The sequence below is a fragment of the Odocoileus virginianus genome, chromosome 13 (assembly GCF_023699985.2).
Source record: "Odocoileus virginianus isolate 20LAN1187 ecotype Illinois chromosome 13, Ovbor_1.2, whole genome shotgun sequence".
Taxonomy (NCBI): Eukaryota; Metazoa; Chordata; class Mammalia; order Artiodactyla; family Cervidae; genus Odocoileus; species Odocoileus virginianus.
In genome coordinates, this window is record NC_069686.1 from 19,057,340 (window position 1) to 19,073,898 (window position 16,559).

The 16,559-nt window shown below is 41.4% G+C and overlaps 1 long non-coding RNA gene, 1 other non-coding gene and 1 pseudogene across 3 annotated transcripts in view; 2 read left to right on the forward strand and 1 right to left on the reverse strand.

Annotated features, from left to right (window-relative positions):
* LOC110135426 (uncharacterized) overlaps window positions 1-16,559 on the reverse strand; it is a 60,556-nt gene that overhangs the window by 4,811 nt on the left and 39,186 nt on the right. The window lies entirely within an intron of this gene.
* On the forward strand, window positions 498-5,832 carry LOC110135433 (double-stranded RNA-binding protein Staufen homolog 1-like; annotated as a pseudogene).
* LOC139038138 (U6 spliceosomal RNA) lies at window positions 858-964 on the forward strand. The gene has a single exon (XR_011491081.1). It is a non-coding gene; the product is annotated as a U6 spliceosomal RNA (small nuclear RNA).

A 16,559-nucleotide genomic window follows, 5' to 3' on the forward strand; every position in this document is an offset into this window, starting at 1 on the left:
GAGCAAAGTAGTCATTTGATAGGAGATGGAGCCAGACAAACCTGCGGGTCTTGGAGGGTCTCCTGGGGAGGTGAGGGTTAGCTGTAGATCACTGTAGAGGCAGAGAAGCTGGTGGTTGCCTCAGGGAATATCCATCAGCATAAGCTCCCTCAGAACAATCATCAGACCTAGCCCCACCCAACAGCCTGCAGGCTCCAGTGCTGGGACACACCTCAGGCCAAACAGAATAGGAACACAGCCCCACCCACCAGCTACCACCAGGCTACCTGAAGTTGCCCTGAGCCAAAAACCACCTATAAGGACACCCTTTGACATGGCTCTGCCTACCGGAGGGTTAAGATCCAGCTTCACCCATCAGTGGGCAGGTACCAGCCCCTCCCACCAGGAAGTCTGCACAAGACCAATTTCACACACTAGGGAGGAGACACCAGAACCAAGAAGAATTACAATCCTGCAGCCTGAGGAATGAAGACCACAAATACAGATAATTAGACAAAATGAGACAGCAGAGAAATAAGCTTCAGATGAAGGAACAAGATAAAATCCCAGAACAACAACTAAATGAAGTGGAGACAGGCACTCTATCTGAAAAAGAATTCAGAGTAATGACAGTAAAGGTAATCCAAGATTTTGGAAAAAGAATGGAGGCAAAGACTGACTGAGAGGATACAAGAAATATTTAATGAAGAGCTAGAACCTTAAAAAACAAACAGAGCTAAACCATATAATAACTGACCTGAAAAATACACTATAATGAATTGATAGCAGAATAATTGAGACAGATGAATGAATAAGTGATCTGAAAGATAAACTGATGGAAATCACTGCTGGGGAACAGAATTAAGAAAAAAGAATAAGTGCTCGCTTCGGCAGCACATATACTAAAATTGGAACGATACAGAGAAGATTAGCATGGCCCCTACGCAAGGATGACATGCAAATTCGTGAATCGTTCCATTTTTTGATGTACAGAACAGACTTTTGGACTCTGTGGGAGGAGGCGAGGGTGGGATGTTTCAAGAGAACAGCATCGAAACATGTATATTATCTATGGTGGAACAGATCACCAGCCCAGGTTGGGTGCATGAGACAAGTGCTCGGGCCTGGTGCACTGGGAAGACCCAGAGGGATCGGGTAGAGAGGGAGGTGGGAGGGGGGATCAGGATGGGGAATACATGTAAATCCATGGCTAATTCATGTCAATGTATGACAAAAACCACTACAATATTGTAAAGTAATTAGCCTCCAACTAATAAAAATAAATGAAAAAAAGAATGAAAAGAAGTGAGGACAGCCTAAGAGACCTCTGGAACATTAAATGCACAGACATTCACATTATAGGGGTCCCAGGAGAAAAAGAGAGAAAGGGCCTGAGAAATTATCTGAAGAGGTAATAGCCAAAAACATCCATAACATGAGAAAGGAGACACTCAAGTCCAGGAATTGCAGAGTCCCATGCAGGATAAGTCCAAGGAGGAACACACTAAGACAAATAATCAAATTAACAAAAATTAAAGATAAAATATTAAAGGCAACAAAGGAAAAGAAACAAACAACATACAAAGGAATTCCCATAAGTTTATCGGCTCATTTTTTCAGCAGAAATGCTGCAGGCCAGAAGAGAGTGGCATAATATATTTAAAGTGATGAAGGAAAGAAACCAACCAAGAACAAGCTACCCAGTAAGGTTTCATTCAGATTCAACATGGAGATGAAAAGTTACACAAAAAAGTAAGTTAAAGATATTTAAGCACTATCAAACCAGCTCTACAACAAATGCTAAAGGAATTTCTCTGATGGAAAAGAACACAACTAGAAACAGAAAATTACTAATGGGAAAGCTCACCAGTAAAGATAAAAGATACAATAAAGCTAGGAAATCATCCACATACATAAACACTATATCAAAACCAGCAACTGTGAGGAGACGAGAGTATAAATGCTGGATATTGGATATACATATGAAATAAGAGACCAGCAACTTAAACCTGTATATACAAAGACTGCTATATTGAAACCTCATGTAAACCAAAAATCTATAATAGATACACACAGAAAAAAGAAAAAGCAATCCAAACACAACACTAAAGATAGTCATGGTATCACAAGAGAAGAAAACAAAAGAGGAAGGGAAGGAAAAAGACCTACAAAAACAAATCCAAACAAGAAAACAATAAGGACATACATGTTGATAATTACCTTAAATGTAAATGAACTAAATGTTCCAACCAAAAGACCCAGACTGACTGAATGGATACAAAAACAAGACCCGTATATATGTTGTCTGTAAGAGACTCACTTCAGATCTAGGGACACATATAGACTGAAAGTGAAGAGATGGAAAAAGATATTCCATGCAAATGGAAATCAAAAGAAAGCTGGAGTAGGAATACTCATATCAGACAAAACAGATGTTAAAATGAGACTGTTAAAGGACATTACATAATGATCAAGGGATCAATCTAAGAAGATATAACAATTGTTATTGAATTTGCACCCGACATAGGAGCATCTCAATATATAAGGCAAATGTTGACAGCCACAAGAGGGGAAATCAACAGTAACAATAATGGCGGACTGTTAACACCCCACTAACATCAATGGACAGATCATCCAGACAGAAAACCAGTAAGGAAACACAGGCCTTAAATGACACAAAAAACATCATGGACTTAATTGATATTTACAAAACATTCCATCTGAAAGTGGCAGGATATACATTCTTCTCAAGTGCACATGGAACATTCTCCAGGGCAGATCACAGGCTGGGTCACAAAGTTAGTTAGTTAGTTCAGTCACTCAATCGTGTCCGACTCTTTGCAATCCCATGAATCGCAGCACGCCAGGCCTCCCTGTCAATCACAAACTCCTGGAATTCACTCAAATTCATGCCCATTGAGTCGGTGATGCCATCCAACCATCTCATCCTCTGTCGTACCCTTCTCCTCCTGCCCCAATCCCTCCCAGCATCAGGGTCTTAACCTGGGTAAATTTAAGAAAATTGAAACCATAATAACCAACTTCTCCAACCACAGTGCTATGAGATTAGACATCAACTACAAGAAAAAACTGTAAAAGAAAAAAGAAACAAACATGTGGAGGCCAAACAATATGGTACTGAACAATCAAGAGATCGATGAAGGAATCAAAGAGGGAATTTAAAAAATGCCTTGAGACAAAATATAACAATCTAAAATCTATGGGATACAGCAAAAGCAGTTCTAAGATGGAAGCTTATAGATTACCATAAACTTCTATTGCTATAAGCTCATGCTCAGGTTGAATTTTGCCAAATGATATAATCCATTCACAAGACATTGAGGCTTCCTCTTTGGGGTGTGCCATGTTAGAAGGAAATGGTTGCTGCCCTGAGCTCATCTACCAGCCAGTGGTCATGGGTGATGGAAACAATCAGAAGGGGCAGGACAAAGGAGGAAGGGACGCCAGGAGGGGAGAGGCAGAGTGGCCTTGGAGGAGGCAGGTACGGCCAGGCCGGTGCCTGCAATCTTACTTCAGGAAACAACAAAAACTTCAGACAACCAACCTAACCTTACACCTAAAGCAACCTAGAGAAAGAACACCAAACTAAACCTAAAGTTAGTAGAAGGAAAGACAACATAATGATCAGAGCAGAAATAAATCAAACTGAGGTGAAGAAAACAATAGAAAAGATCAATTAAACTAAATGCTGCCTCCTAGAAAAAATAAAATTGATAAACCTTTAGCCAGATTCAAGAAAAAATAAGGGAGAGGGCTCAAATCGGTAGTATTAGAAATGAAAAAAGGGAAGTTACAACTGACACAACAGAAATACAAAGGATCATAAAAGACTACTACAAGCAATTATATGCCAATAAGATGGACAACCTAGAAGGAATGGACAAATTCTTAGAACGATACAATCTTCTAAGACTGAACCAGGAAGAAATAAGAAATATGGACAGACCAATCATAAATACAGAAATTGAAACTGATTTTAAGACTTTCATAGCTTCAGTGTTGTGCCGGCAGTGGCCACATCTGGCTTGACTGTCTGATCCCCGGCCTGGTGACGCCAGTCTCCTCTGAGGACACTCTGCTTCCCATCCACCATCCCTTCCTTCTCCCTCTTTCCCTTCCTCACCATCACTCTGCCACCCAGGACTGCCAGCCAGGGGATGAGCTCGGGACAACAGACAGTTCCTTCTAACCTGGCACACCCCAAAGAGAAAGCACCAATGTGTCTTGTGATGAGTTAGCCTGTTTCAACAAGATTCAGCCTGAGTATAAGATTTAGTGTGAGCAAGGTCCAGTTCAATGTAAGAAAGCATACCCGCTACTGTAGAGCCAAACGCACTGTGCATGAAAAGCCGATGGATAAGCCTGTCAACCCTTACTCTTGGATGCAGTCCACCTAAAGTCACGACACGAGAGGACGTGCTTATCCCCTCAGGTACTTTGACCCATTTCCACTACTATCTTTACTTTATCAAGTTTGAAGTTGCTGTGGGAGGACAACAATTTAGTGGCAAAGAGGAGACAGGCTACGAAGCATGATACTGTTGCAAAAGTTTTGAGGATCCTGCAGAATGAGCCCCACCCCCACACCCCAAGAGGCTGGAGGTGAATGGAAGAGAATCAGAGGAAGAAAATCTCAATAAACCGGAAATAAATGTTTGAGATTGCACTTAAACAGAACTTGCCTGTGAATTTTTAATCTTTCCGTCTAAAGCAGGTTGCCCGGGAGAGTGGCCCACCCCACAAGAGGAGCTTTGTGACCAGGGTGTCGGTTGGGGTGTTGGTGGAGGAAAGCGAAGGGAAGGGCAAGAGGATTTCAAAGAAAAACACTGCTAGAGCTGTTCTTGAGGAGCTGAAGAAATTACTGCCACTGACTACAGTTGAGCAAGTGAAGCCCGGAATCGAAAAGAAAACAAAACCCATAGTCAGGCTACAAAGCATCCAGAGTACGGCCAGGGGATGAACCCGACTAGCAGACTGGCCCAGTCCCAGCAGGCAAAAACGAGGAGGAGCCAGAGTACCTGCTCCTCACTGAGGTGGCCTCCTACGCCGCAGGGAGCCTGTGATGCAGGTAAAGGTGGGAAAACGCGCCAAAGAAGGATCGGGAACCAATAAGAAGGTGGCCAAATGCAGTGCAGACAAGAACATGCTGGAGATCCCAGGTTTCAAAAAGTCCCGCAGGCTCAGCTCACCAAACCAGCCCTCAAATCAGAGGGGGACACCAACGAAGAAACCAGGGGATGGGAGAACAGTGACCTTTTTTTGAACCTGCCTCAGGGGATGAAAATGGGACTAGCAATAAAGAGGAGTTTAGGATGCCTTATCTCAGTCATCAGCAGCTGCCTGCTGGAATTCTTCCCATGGTGCTCCAGGCTGCCCAGGCTGCAGGAGTCAGTCAAGGACATCACACCAAAGGTTTCACCAGGGTAGCTCCGAGTCCTGCCAAGGCCCACGGTAACTTTCACGATAGTCCGTGAATTGTTGAATGAGGGCACCTAGCTGACAGCCGAGACCATTTTAAAGAATAACATCTCTTCAGGCCATGTACACCATGTACCTCTCACGATACCCTCTGAGCAGCTGGACTATCCTTCCAGAGCTCAGGGATTCCAGGTCAAATATAAAGACTTCCCCCAAAGTAAGACCGAATTTGTATCTCTTATCAATTGTTCCTCTCAGCCACTTCTGATCAGCCACGGTATTGGAAAGAATGTGGAGTTCTGCCACGACATGGCTGCACTGAACATCTTAAAGTTGCTGTCTGAGTTGGACCAGCAAAATACAGAGATGCCAACAACAGGAAATGGGCCAATGTCTGTGTGTGGGAGGTGCTGAACCTTATTTGGCCATGGACCATTGAAAACTCTCCAAATATGTACTGAAAATACTGAAATTGCTTTGAAAATCTGGAATTTCTGATACCTCCCAAGGACTAGAGAAAGCAATGGTGAAGAAGGCAGGACCCTGAGGAGTCGGCATAGCTGCTCACATGTGCTGTGGTTTCTGTCCACGCTGCAGCAGCTGCTGGGGGCCAAGTGGGTTTGCCAAACACCCCTGGATCCATTGGGAAACCAGCAGGTCCATGCCCCCAGGCACCCTAGTGCTTGGTTTTGGTGGGGTTTTTGTTTGTTTGTTTGGGGTGTTTTACTATTTCTTCCCTTGCTGTGTGAAAGAAGAAACAGAAAGCAGGACCCCTTCTCAAACTGCCTCACACAAACACTTCAGGACAAATCCTGGACACTCACGCCAGAGAAAGGCCTTAGTCTGGCTCCAGAGCTGAAAGCACCAGAGAAAATCAAATGCTTCCTCCTCGACCAGAGCGGACCTTCTTGGTGTGCTCTGGTGCACACCACTGCTCTTCTCCAAAAGAGATACGTATTCTTAGTTTCATTATTTTCTTTTGATTGAAATGACACTATATAAATTTTCATTTGAGTTTCTCAATTGTATCTAGTTACATAGCACAGTTTAGAAATTTGTCTGAGACTGACTTAATCAGTAATCTAATTAGCAAAGATCATATCCATGTGTATGTGGTTACACATTTTTATTTCATTGGACTAACCCAGGACCATTTCAGTGATGCAAACTGTGTGCCTTATGGTTTAGCTGAAACAGTCCAACTTTGATGTTGTCTCCCACAGTTTTATACATTGGGCAGTTGTGGAATTTTAAACTTAAAACAATCATTTGGTTCCTTTGCTATTTTTGTTATTGCAGCAGTAATTAAATGAACTTTAATCTTTAAAGATTATTAAACAAATTGTGTGTATATACAGATGACTCTTGACATAGCTCTCACTACACTACAGGATACGGTCTCCATGTAGCACATGTATAACTGCAGACTGACTGTCCTGGAGTGCTTGTACTGTTGATTACATCTCCAGGCAGGGCTGAAAAAAAGGACCCATGTTTATCTCTGCAACTGTGTTGCTTCTGATGTTGTGTTGCTGTGCACAGACGTGTGTGGCGAGGTCCTGATGCGGTCCAGATGAAAAGCCCAGTAGCCTTGCCAGTTCGATTCACTGTTTACGGTGGAATTTTTTTCTCCCCATGGAATGTAAGTAAAACTTAGTGTCTGTCATCAATAAATGGTAACACTAAACTTTTTTGTTAACTTACTCTCAAATGCCACTACTGCTAGGTTAGTCCCTCCCAACTTGCCCACGACACTTTCTTTAGGAGAAAAACTTTGTAATGCTTGTGACTCCATTTGGGCAAAACTCTGAAGTTATAAAATAACTTAATATCAAACCATTGATCAATAAACAACTACTAATAAAAAAAAAAAACCTTTCACAAACAAAAATCTAGGATCAGATGGCTTCACACATGAATTCTATCAAACATTTAGTGAAGATTTAACACCTATCCTTCTGAAACTTCCAAGAGATTTCAGAAGGAACACTCCCAAACTCATTCTATGAGGCCACCATCACTCTGACATAAAAACCAAAGATACCACACACACAAAAAATTACAGCCAATGTCACTGATGAACATTGACAAAAATCCTCAACAAAATACTAGTTAACTGAATACAGAATACATTAAAAGGATCATACAACATTATTAAGTAAGAGATGCAAGGATTTTTCAGTATCTGCAAATCAGTCAGTGTGATACACCACATGAACAAAGTGAAGAGGAGAGTTCCCCGGTGTCGTATGGTCAGGATTCTGAGCTTTTATGGCCATGGCCTGGATTCAGTCCCTGGTTGGGGAACTGAAATCCTGCAAGCTGTATGGTTGCTCAGCCAAAAAAAACAAAATAAAAATGTGTTTTATTATTCAACTGAAGAATAAAAACCACATGATCATCTCAATAGATACAGAAAAAGCTTTAACACCCATTTATGATTAAAAAAAAAAAAAACCCTTCATGGATTACTGCCTTGTCATGGCAAAGTGATCTGCATAACTCAATGAAGTTATGAGCCATACCATGTAGGGCCACCCAAAACAGGACAGGTCATCCTGGAGAGTCCTGACAAAATGTAATCCAGTGGAGGAGGGAATGGTGAATCACCCCAGTATACTTGCCGAGAATCTCTTGAACTGTATAAAAAGACAAAAAAGATGATAGCAAAAGATGAGTCCCCCAGATCGGAAGGTATCGAATATTCCACTCAGGAAGAGTGGAGGGCAGCTACTAATAGCACCAGAAAGAATGAAGTGGCTTGTCCAAAGTGAAAACAGCTCTCAGTTGTGGATGTGTCTGGTGATGACTGTGATTTCCAATGCTGCAAAGAACAGTACTACACAGGAACCTGGAACGTGAAGTCCATGAATCAAGGTAAATTAGATGTGGTCAAGCAGAAGATGGTAGGAATAAACATCGACATCTCAGGAATCAGTGAACTAAATGGACGGGAATGGGCAAATTAACTCAGATGACCATTATATCTACTATGGTGGGCAAAGAATCCCATAGAATAAATGGAGTAGCCCTCATAATCAACAAAAGAGTCTGGAATGCAGTACTTGGGTGCAACCTCAAAAATGAAAGAATGATCTCAGTTCGTTTGAGAATGACTCAATTCAAGTCATTCAACATCACAGTAATTCAGGTCTATGTCCCTACCACCAATGCTGAAGAAGCTGAAGTTGATCAGAAGACCTAGAAGACCTCCTAGAACACACACCAAAAAAAAAAAAAAAAAAAGTTCTCTTCATCATTGGGGATTGGAATACAAAGGTAGGAAGTAAAGAAATTCCTGGAGTAACGGGCTGGTTTGGGCTTGGAGTACAAAATGAAGCAAGGCAAAGGCTAACTGAATTTTGCCAAGAGAATGCTCTGGTCATAGCAAACACCCTTTTTCAACAACACAAGAGACAACTTTACATATGGACATCCCCAAATCATCAATACCGAAATAAAATTGAAGAAGCTGTATACAGTCAGCAAAAAAAAAAAAAACAACAAACACCAGAGCTGACTGTGGCTCAGATCATCAGCTTCTCATAGCAAAATTCAGGATTAATCTAAAGAAAACAGGGAAAACCACTAGGTCATCCAAGTAGAACTTAAATCAAATCCCCTGTTTCATGCAAAGATGGACACAATAAAGGACAGAAATGGTAACAGAAGCAGAAAAGATTAAGAAGAGGTGGCAAGAATATACAGAAGAACTACACAAAAAAGATCTTCATGACACAGATAATCATGATGGTGTGATCAATCACCTAAAGCCAGACATCCTGGGATGCAAAGTGAAGTGGGCCCTAGGAAGCATCACTATGAACAAAGTTAGTGGAGGTGATGGAATTCCAGTTGAGCTATTTCAAATCCTATAGTATGATGCTGTGAAACTGCTGCACTCAATATGCCAGCAAATTTGGAAAATTCAGCAGTGGCCACAGGACTGGAAAAGGTCAGTTTTCATTCCAATCCCTAAGAAAGGCAATGCCAAGGAATGCTCAAACTACTGCACAATTGCACTCATCTCACACGCTAGCAAAGTAATGCTCAAAATTCTCCAAGCCAGGCTTTGACAGTATGTGAACTATGAACTTCCAGATGTTCAAGATGGATTTAGAAAAGGCAGAGGAACTAGAGATCAAATTGCCAACATCTGCTGGATCATAGAAAAAGGCAAGAGAGTTCCAGAAAAATATCTACTTCTGCTTTACTGACTATATCAAAACCTTTGACTGTGTGGATCACAACAAACTGTGGAAAATTCTTCAAGAGATGGGAATATCAGATCACCTTACCTGCCTCCTGAGAAATCTGTATGCAGGTCAAGAAGTAACAGAACTGGACATGGAACAACAGACTGGTTCCAAATTGGGAAAGGAGTATGTCAAGGCTGTATATTGTCACCCTGCTTACTTACCTTATACGCAGAGTACATCATGCAAAATGCCAGGCTGGATGAAGCACAAGCTGGAATCAAGATTGTTGAGAGAAATACCAATAACCTCAGATATGCAGATGACATTACATTTATGGCAGAAAGCAAAGAACTAAAGAGCTTCTTGATGAACATAAAAGAGGAGAGTGAAAAAGTTGGCTTAAAGCTCAACATTCAGAAAACTAAGATAGTGGCATCTGGTCCTATCACTCATGACAAATAGATGGGGAAACAATGGAAACAGTGACAGACTTTATTTTGGGGGGCTCCAAAATCACTCTAGATGGTGACAGTAGCCATGAAATTAAAAGACGCTTGCTCCTTGGAAGAAAAGCTATGACCAACCTAGACAGCATATTAAAAAGCAGAAACATTACTTTGCCAACAAAGGTCCATCTAGTCAAAGCTATGGTTTTTCCATTAGTCATGTATGGATATGAAAGTTGGACTATAAAGAAAGCTGAGCACTGAAGAATTGATGCTTTTGAATTGTGGTGTTGGAGAAGACTCTTGAGAGTGCCTTGGACTACAAGGAGATCCAACCAGTCCATCCTAAAGGAAATCAGTCCTGAATATTCATTGGAAGGACTAATGCTGAAGCTGAAACTCCAATACTTCGGCCACCTGATGCAAAGAGCTAAATCACTGGAAAAGATCCTGATGCTGGGAAAGATTGAAGGCAGGAGGAGAAGGGGATGACAGAGGATGAGATAGTTGGATGGCATCACTGACTCAATGGACATGTGTCTGAGTAGACTCCAGGAGTTGGTGATGGACAGGGAGGCATGGTGGGCTACAGTCCATGGGGTCGCAAAGAGTTGGACATGACTGAGGAACTGAACTGATGAATATACAGGGAAGGTGATGAATAGGTTCAAGGGATTAGATCTAGTAAACAGTGTGCCTTAAGAACTATGGACAGAGGTCCGTAATGCTATACAGAAGGCAGCAAACAAAACCATCCCAAAGAAAAAGAAAAGCAAGAAGGCAAAGTGGTTATCTGAGGGGAGGCTTTACGAATAACTGAACAAACAAGTGAAAAGGAAGGGAGAAAAGGAAAGGTACACCCAACTAAACACAGAGTTCCAAAGAATAACAAGGAGAGACAGGAAGGCTTTCTTCAATGAACAATGCATAAAAATGGAGGAAAACAACAGAAGGCAAAAGACTAAAGATCTCTTCAGGAAAACTGGAGATATCAAGGGAACATTTCACCCAAAGATGGGCACAATAAAAAACAGAAATTATGGTTGAGACCTAGTGGAAGCAGAAGAGATCCAGAGGAGATGGAAAGAAACTGTACACAAAACTGTACAAAAAAGATCTTAATTAACCAGATAACTACAACGGTGTGGTTAGTCACCCACAGCCAGACATTCTGGAGTATGAAGTAGGCCATAGGAAGCACTGCTGTGGACAAAGCTAGTGGATGCAATGGAATTCCAGTAGAGGGTTTAAAACCCTAAAAGATGATGTTATCAGAGTGTTGCATTGAACATGTCAGCAAATATGGAAGACTCAGCAGTAGCCACAGGACTGGAAAAGGTCAATCTTCATCCCAATTCCCAAGGAGGACAGTACTAAAGAATGTTCAAACCATCGGACAATTGCAGGCATCTCCAATGCTAGTAAGGTCATGCTTAAAATCATGCATGCTAGACTTCAGCATTATGTGAACCAAGAACTTCCAGACATCCAAGCAGGGTTTAGAAAGGAAGAGGAGCCAGAGATCAAATTGCCAACATTCTCTGGATCATAGAGAAAGCACGGGAAATCCAGAAAAACATCTACCTCTGTTTCATCAACTACACTAAAGCCTTTGACTTTGTGGATCATAACAAACTGTGGAAAGCTCTTAAAGAGATGGGAATACCAGACCATCTTACCTGTCTCCTGAGAAAGCTGTATGCAGGTCAATAAGCAACAGTTAGAACCTTGGATGGAACAACTCATTGGTACAGGATTGAGAAAGGAGTATGACAGGGCTGTCTGTGGTCACTCTGTTTATTTAATCTATATGCTAAGCACATCATGAGAAATGCAGGGCTAGATGAGTTACAAGCTGGAATCAAAATAGGTGGGAGAAACATCAACAACCTCAGATATGTGGATGATACCACTCTAATGGCAGAAAGCGAAGAGGAACTAAAGAACCTCTTGATGAGGTGAAGGAGGAGAGTGAAAAATCCGACTTAAAACTAAAAATTCAAAAAAATAATAAGATCATTCATGGCATCCAGTCCCATTACTTTATGACAAGTAGAAGGGGAAAAGGTGGAAGTGGTGAAAGATTTCCTCTTCATGGGCTCTAATATCACTGAAGATGATGACTGTGGCCATGAACTCAGAAGATGATTGCTTCTTAGCAAGAAAGCTATGACAAACCTACAGTGTGTGTTGAAAAGGAGAGACATCACTCTGCCAACAAAGGTCCATGGAGTCAAGGTTATGGTCTTTCCAGTGGTCACATATGGTTGTGAGACCTGGACCATAAAGAAAGCATTGACACCTTTGAACTGTGGTGCTGGAGAAGACTCCTGAGAATCCCTAGGACAGCAAGGAGATTAAACCAGTCAATGTTAAAGGAAATCAACCATGAATACTCATTGGAAGGACTGATGCTGAAGTTCCAGTAGTTTGGTCATCTGATGCAAACACTGACTCATTGGAAAAGTACCTGCTACTGGGAAAGATTGAGGGCAGAAGAAGAGGGCATCAGAGGTTGAGATGGCTGGATGGCATGATCTACACAATGGACATGAACTTGGGCAAACTCCGGGAGACAGTGAGGGACAGGGAGGCCTGGCATGCTGCAGTCTATGGGGTTGCAAAGAGTTGGACACGACTGGGTGACTGAAAAACATAATTAAAAAAACAAAAGAAAAACTCTAGAAACTGGGCAAAGAAAAAACCTTCCTAAACATAACAAAGGCCACATATGACAAACCCATAGATAATATCATACTCAACAATGAAAAGTGAAATTATTTCTTCTAGGATCAGTTCAGGTCAGTTGCTCAGTCATGTTCAACTCTTTGTGACCCCATGGACTGCAGCACGCCAGGCTTCCCTGTCCATCAACAACTCCCGGAGCTTACTCAAACTCATGTCCATTGAGTCAGTGATGACATCCCACTATCTCATCCTCTGTCATCGCTTTCTCCTCCCGCCTGCAATTCTAGGTGAGTGATCACACCATTGCAGTTTTCTGGGTCATGAAGATCTTTTTTGTGTAGTTCTTCTTGTGTATTCTTGCCACCTCTTCTTAATCTCTTCTGCTTGTGTTAGGTCCATACCATTTCTGTCCTTTATTGTGCCCATCTTTGCATGAAATGTTCCCTTGGTATCTCTAATTTTCTTGAAGAGATCGCTAGTCTTTCCCATTCTATTGTTTTCCTCTATTTCTTTGCACTGATCACTGAGGAAGGCTTTCTAATCTCTCCTTGCTATTCTTTGGAACTCAGCATTCAGATGGGTATATCTTTCCTTTTCTCCTTTGCCTTTAGCTTCTCTTCTTTTCTCAGCTATTTGTAAGGCCTCCTCAGACAACCATTTTGTCTTTCTGCATTTCTTTTCCTTGGGGATGGTCTTGATCCCTGCCTCCTGTACAATGTCACCTCTGTCCATAGTTCTTCAGACACTCTATCAGATCTAATCCCTTGAATTTATTTGTCACTTCCACTGTACAATCGTATAGGATTTGACTTCGGTCATACCTGAATGGTCTAGCGTTTTTCCCTTCTTTCTTCAATTTAAGTCTGAATTTGCAATAGGGAGTTCATGACCTGAGCCACAGTCAGCTCCCAGTCTTATTTTTGCTGACTGTAAAGAGCTTCTCCATCTTCGGTTGCAAAGAATATAATCAGTCTGATTTCAGTATTGACCCATCTGGTGATGTCCATGTGTAGAGTCTTCTCTTGTGTTGTTGGAACAGGGTGTTTGCTCTGACCAGTGCGTTCTCTTGGCAAAACTCTGTTAGCCTTTGCCCTGCTTCATTTTGTACTCCAAGGCCAAATTTGCCTGTTACTCCAGGTATCTCTTGACTTCCTACTTTTTCATTCCAGTCCCCTATGATGAAAAGGACATCTTTTTTGGGTGTTAGTTCCAGAAGGTCTTGTAAGTCTTCATAGCACCTTTCAACTTCAGCTTCTTCAGCATTACTGGTTGGGGCATAGACTTGGATTACTGTGATACTGAATGGTTTGCCTTGGAAACGAACAGAGATCATTCTGTCGTTTTTGAGATTGCAATCAAGTACTGCATTTTCAGACTCTTTTGTTGACTATGAGGGCTATTCCCTTTCTTCTAAGGGATTCTTGCCCTTAGAAGGGCATTAGACCATTGTAGTAGATACAATGGTCATCTGAGTTAAATTCACCCATTACAGTCCATTTTAGTTTGATGATTCCTAAAATGTTGATGTTCACTCTTGCCATTTCCTGTTTGACCACTTGTAATTTGCCTTGATTCATGGACCAAACATTCCAGGTTCCTATGCAGTATTGTTCTTTATAGCATTGGACTTTACTTCCATCACCCGTCACATCCACAACTGGGTGGTGTTTTTGCTTTGGCTCCATCTCTATTCTTTCTGGAGTTATTTCTCCACTGTTCTCCAGTAACATATTAAGCACCTACCAACCTGGGGAGTTCATCTTTTAGTGTCCTATCTTTTTGCCTTTTCATACTGTTCATGGGGTTCTCAAGGCAAGAATACTGAAGTGGTTTGCCATTCCCTTCTCCAGTGGACCATGTTTTGTCAGAACTCTCCACCATAATCCATCTGTCTTGGGTGGCCCTACATGGAATGGCTCATAGTTTCATTGAGTTAGACAAGGCTGTGATCCATGTAATCAGTTTGATTAGTTTTCTGTGATTGTGGTTTTCATTCTGTCTGCCCTCTGATGGATAAGGATAAGAGGCTTATGGAAGATTCCTGATGGGAGAGACTGAGGGGGAAACTGGGTCTTGTTCTGATGGGTGGGGTTGTGCTCCCTCCCTGTTGTTTGACCTGAGGCCAAAATATGGTGGAGGTAAGAAGATAATGGTGACCTCCTTCAAAAGGTCCCATACAGGCACTGCTGCACTCAGTGCCCCAGACCCTGCAGCAGACCACCGCCAACCCACACCTCTGCTGGAGACTCCTGGACACTCACGATGGGCAAGTCTGGGTCAGGCTCTTGTAGTGTCACTGCTCCTTTCTCCTGGGTCCTGGTGCGCACAAGGTTCTGTTTGTGCCCTCCAAGAGTCTGTTTCCCCAGTCCTGTGTAAGTTCTGGTGGCTCTATGGCAGGGTTAATGGTGACCTCCTCCAAGAGGGCTTATGCCATACCCAGGTCTGCTGCACCCAGAGCCCCTGCAGCAGGTCACTGCTGACCTGTACCTCCACAGGAGACACCCAAACACTCAAAGGCAGGTCTGGCTCAGTCTCTGTGGGGTCTAGGATCAGGAACAAGACAAATGTTCAATCTTGCCACTTTTATTCAACATCATCTTGAAGTCCTAGTGATAGCAATCAAAGAAAAAGAAATAAAGGGAATCCAAATTGGAAATAGAGAAGTGAAACTGTCACTGTTTGCAGAAGACATGATACTATACATAGAAAAATTTAAAGATGTCATCAGAAAACTACCAGAGATAATCAATGAATTTGGTAAAGTTGAAGGGTACAAAATTAATGTACAGAAATCTCTTGCATATCCTATACACTAAAAATGAAAGATCAGAAAGAGAAATTAAGGAAACAATCCCATATGCCATAGCAAAAAAAGAAAAGTAATAAACTAACTTAAGAATAAACCCACCTAAGGACGAAAAGGACAAGTACTCAGAAAATTATAAAACACTGATGAAAGAAATCAATGATGAGACAAACAGAATAGATATCATGTTCTTAGACTGGAAGAATCAACACTGGGAAAATGACTATACAAAGCTACAGTGATCAAGACAGTATGTTTTTGTGCCAATACCATAAACATAAATCATTGGTACAGAATATAAATCCCAGTGATAAACCCACACACCTATAGTCACCTTATCTTTGACAAAGAAGGCAAAAATACACAACAGAGAAACGACAGTTTATTTAATACGTGGTGCTGGGAAAACTGGACAGCTACATGTTAAAAAAACGAAATTAGAACAAAACCTAACATCATACACAAGAATAAACTCAAAATGGATTAAACACCTACGTGTAAGACCAGACACTGGAAAATTCTTAGAGGAAAACATAGGCAGAATATTCTTTGACATAAACTGCAGCAATAATTTTTTTTTTACTCACAAACTAGAGTAATGAAAATAAAAACAAAAAATAAACAAATTGGATCTTATTAAATTTAAAAGCTTTTGCAGAGCAAAAGATACCATGAACAACATGAAAAGACAACCCTGAGAATGGGAGAAAATATTTGCAAGTAAAAAAAGGATAAAAGGTTAATTTCCAAAATATACAAACAGCTCAATGCATCTCAATATAAAACAAAAACAACCTACTCAAAAAATGGGTGGAAGATCTGGACATTTCTACAAACAAGATACACAGATGGCCAAGAGGAACATGAAAAGATGCTGAACATCACTAATTATTAAGCAAATGCAAATCAAAATTACAGTAAGTATCACTCTCAAAGTCAGAATGGACATCATTAAAAATCTACAAAAAATAAATGCTGGAGAGTGTGTGGAGAAAAGGGAAT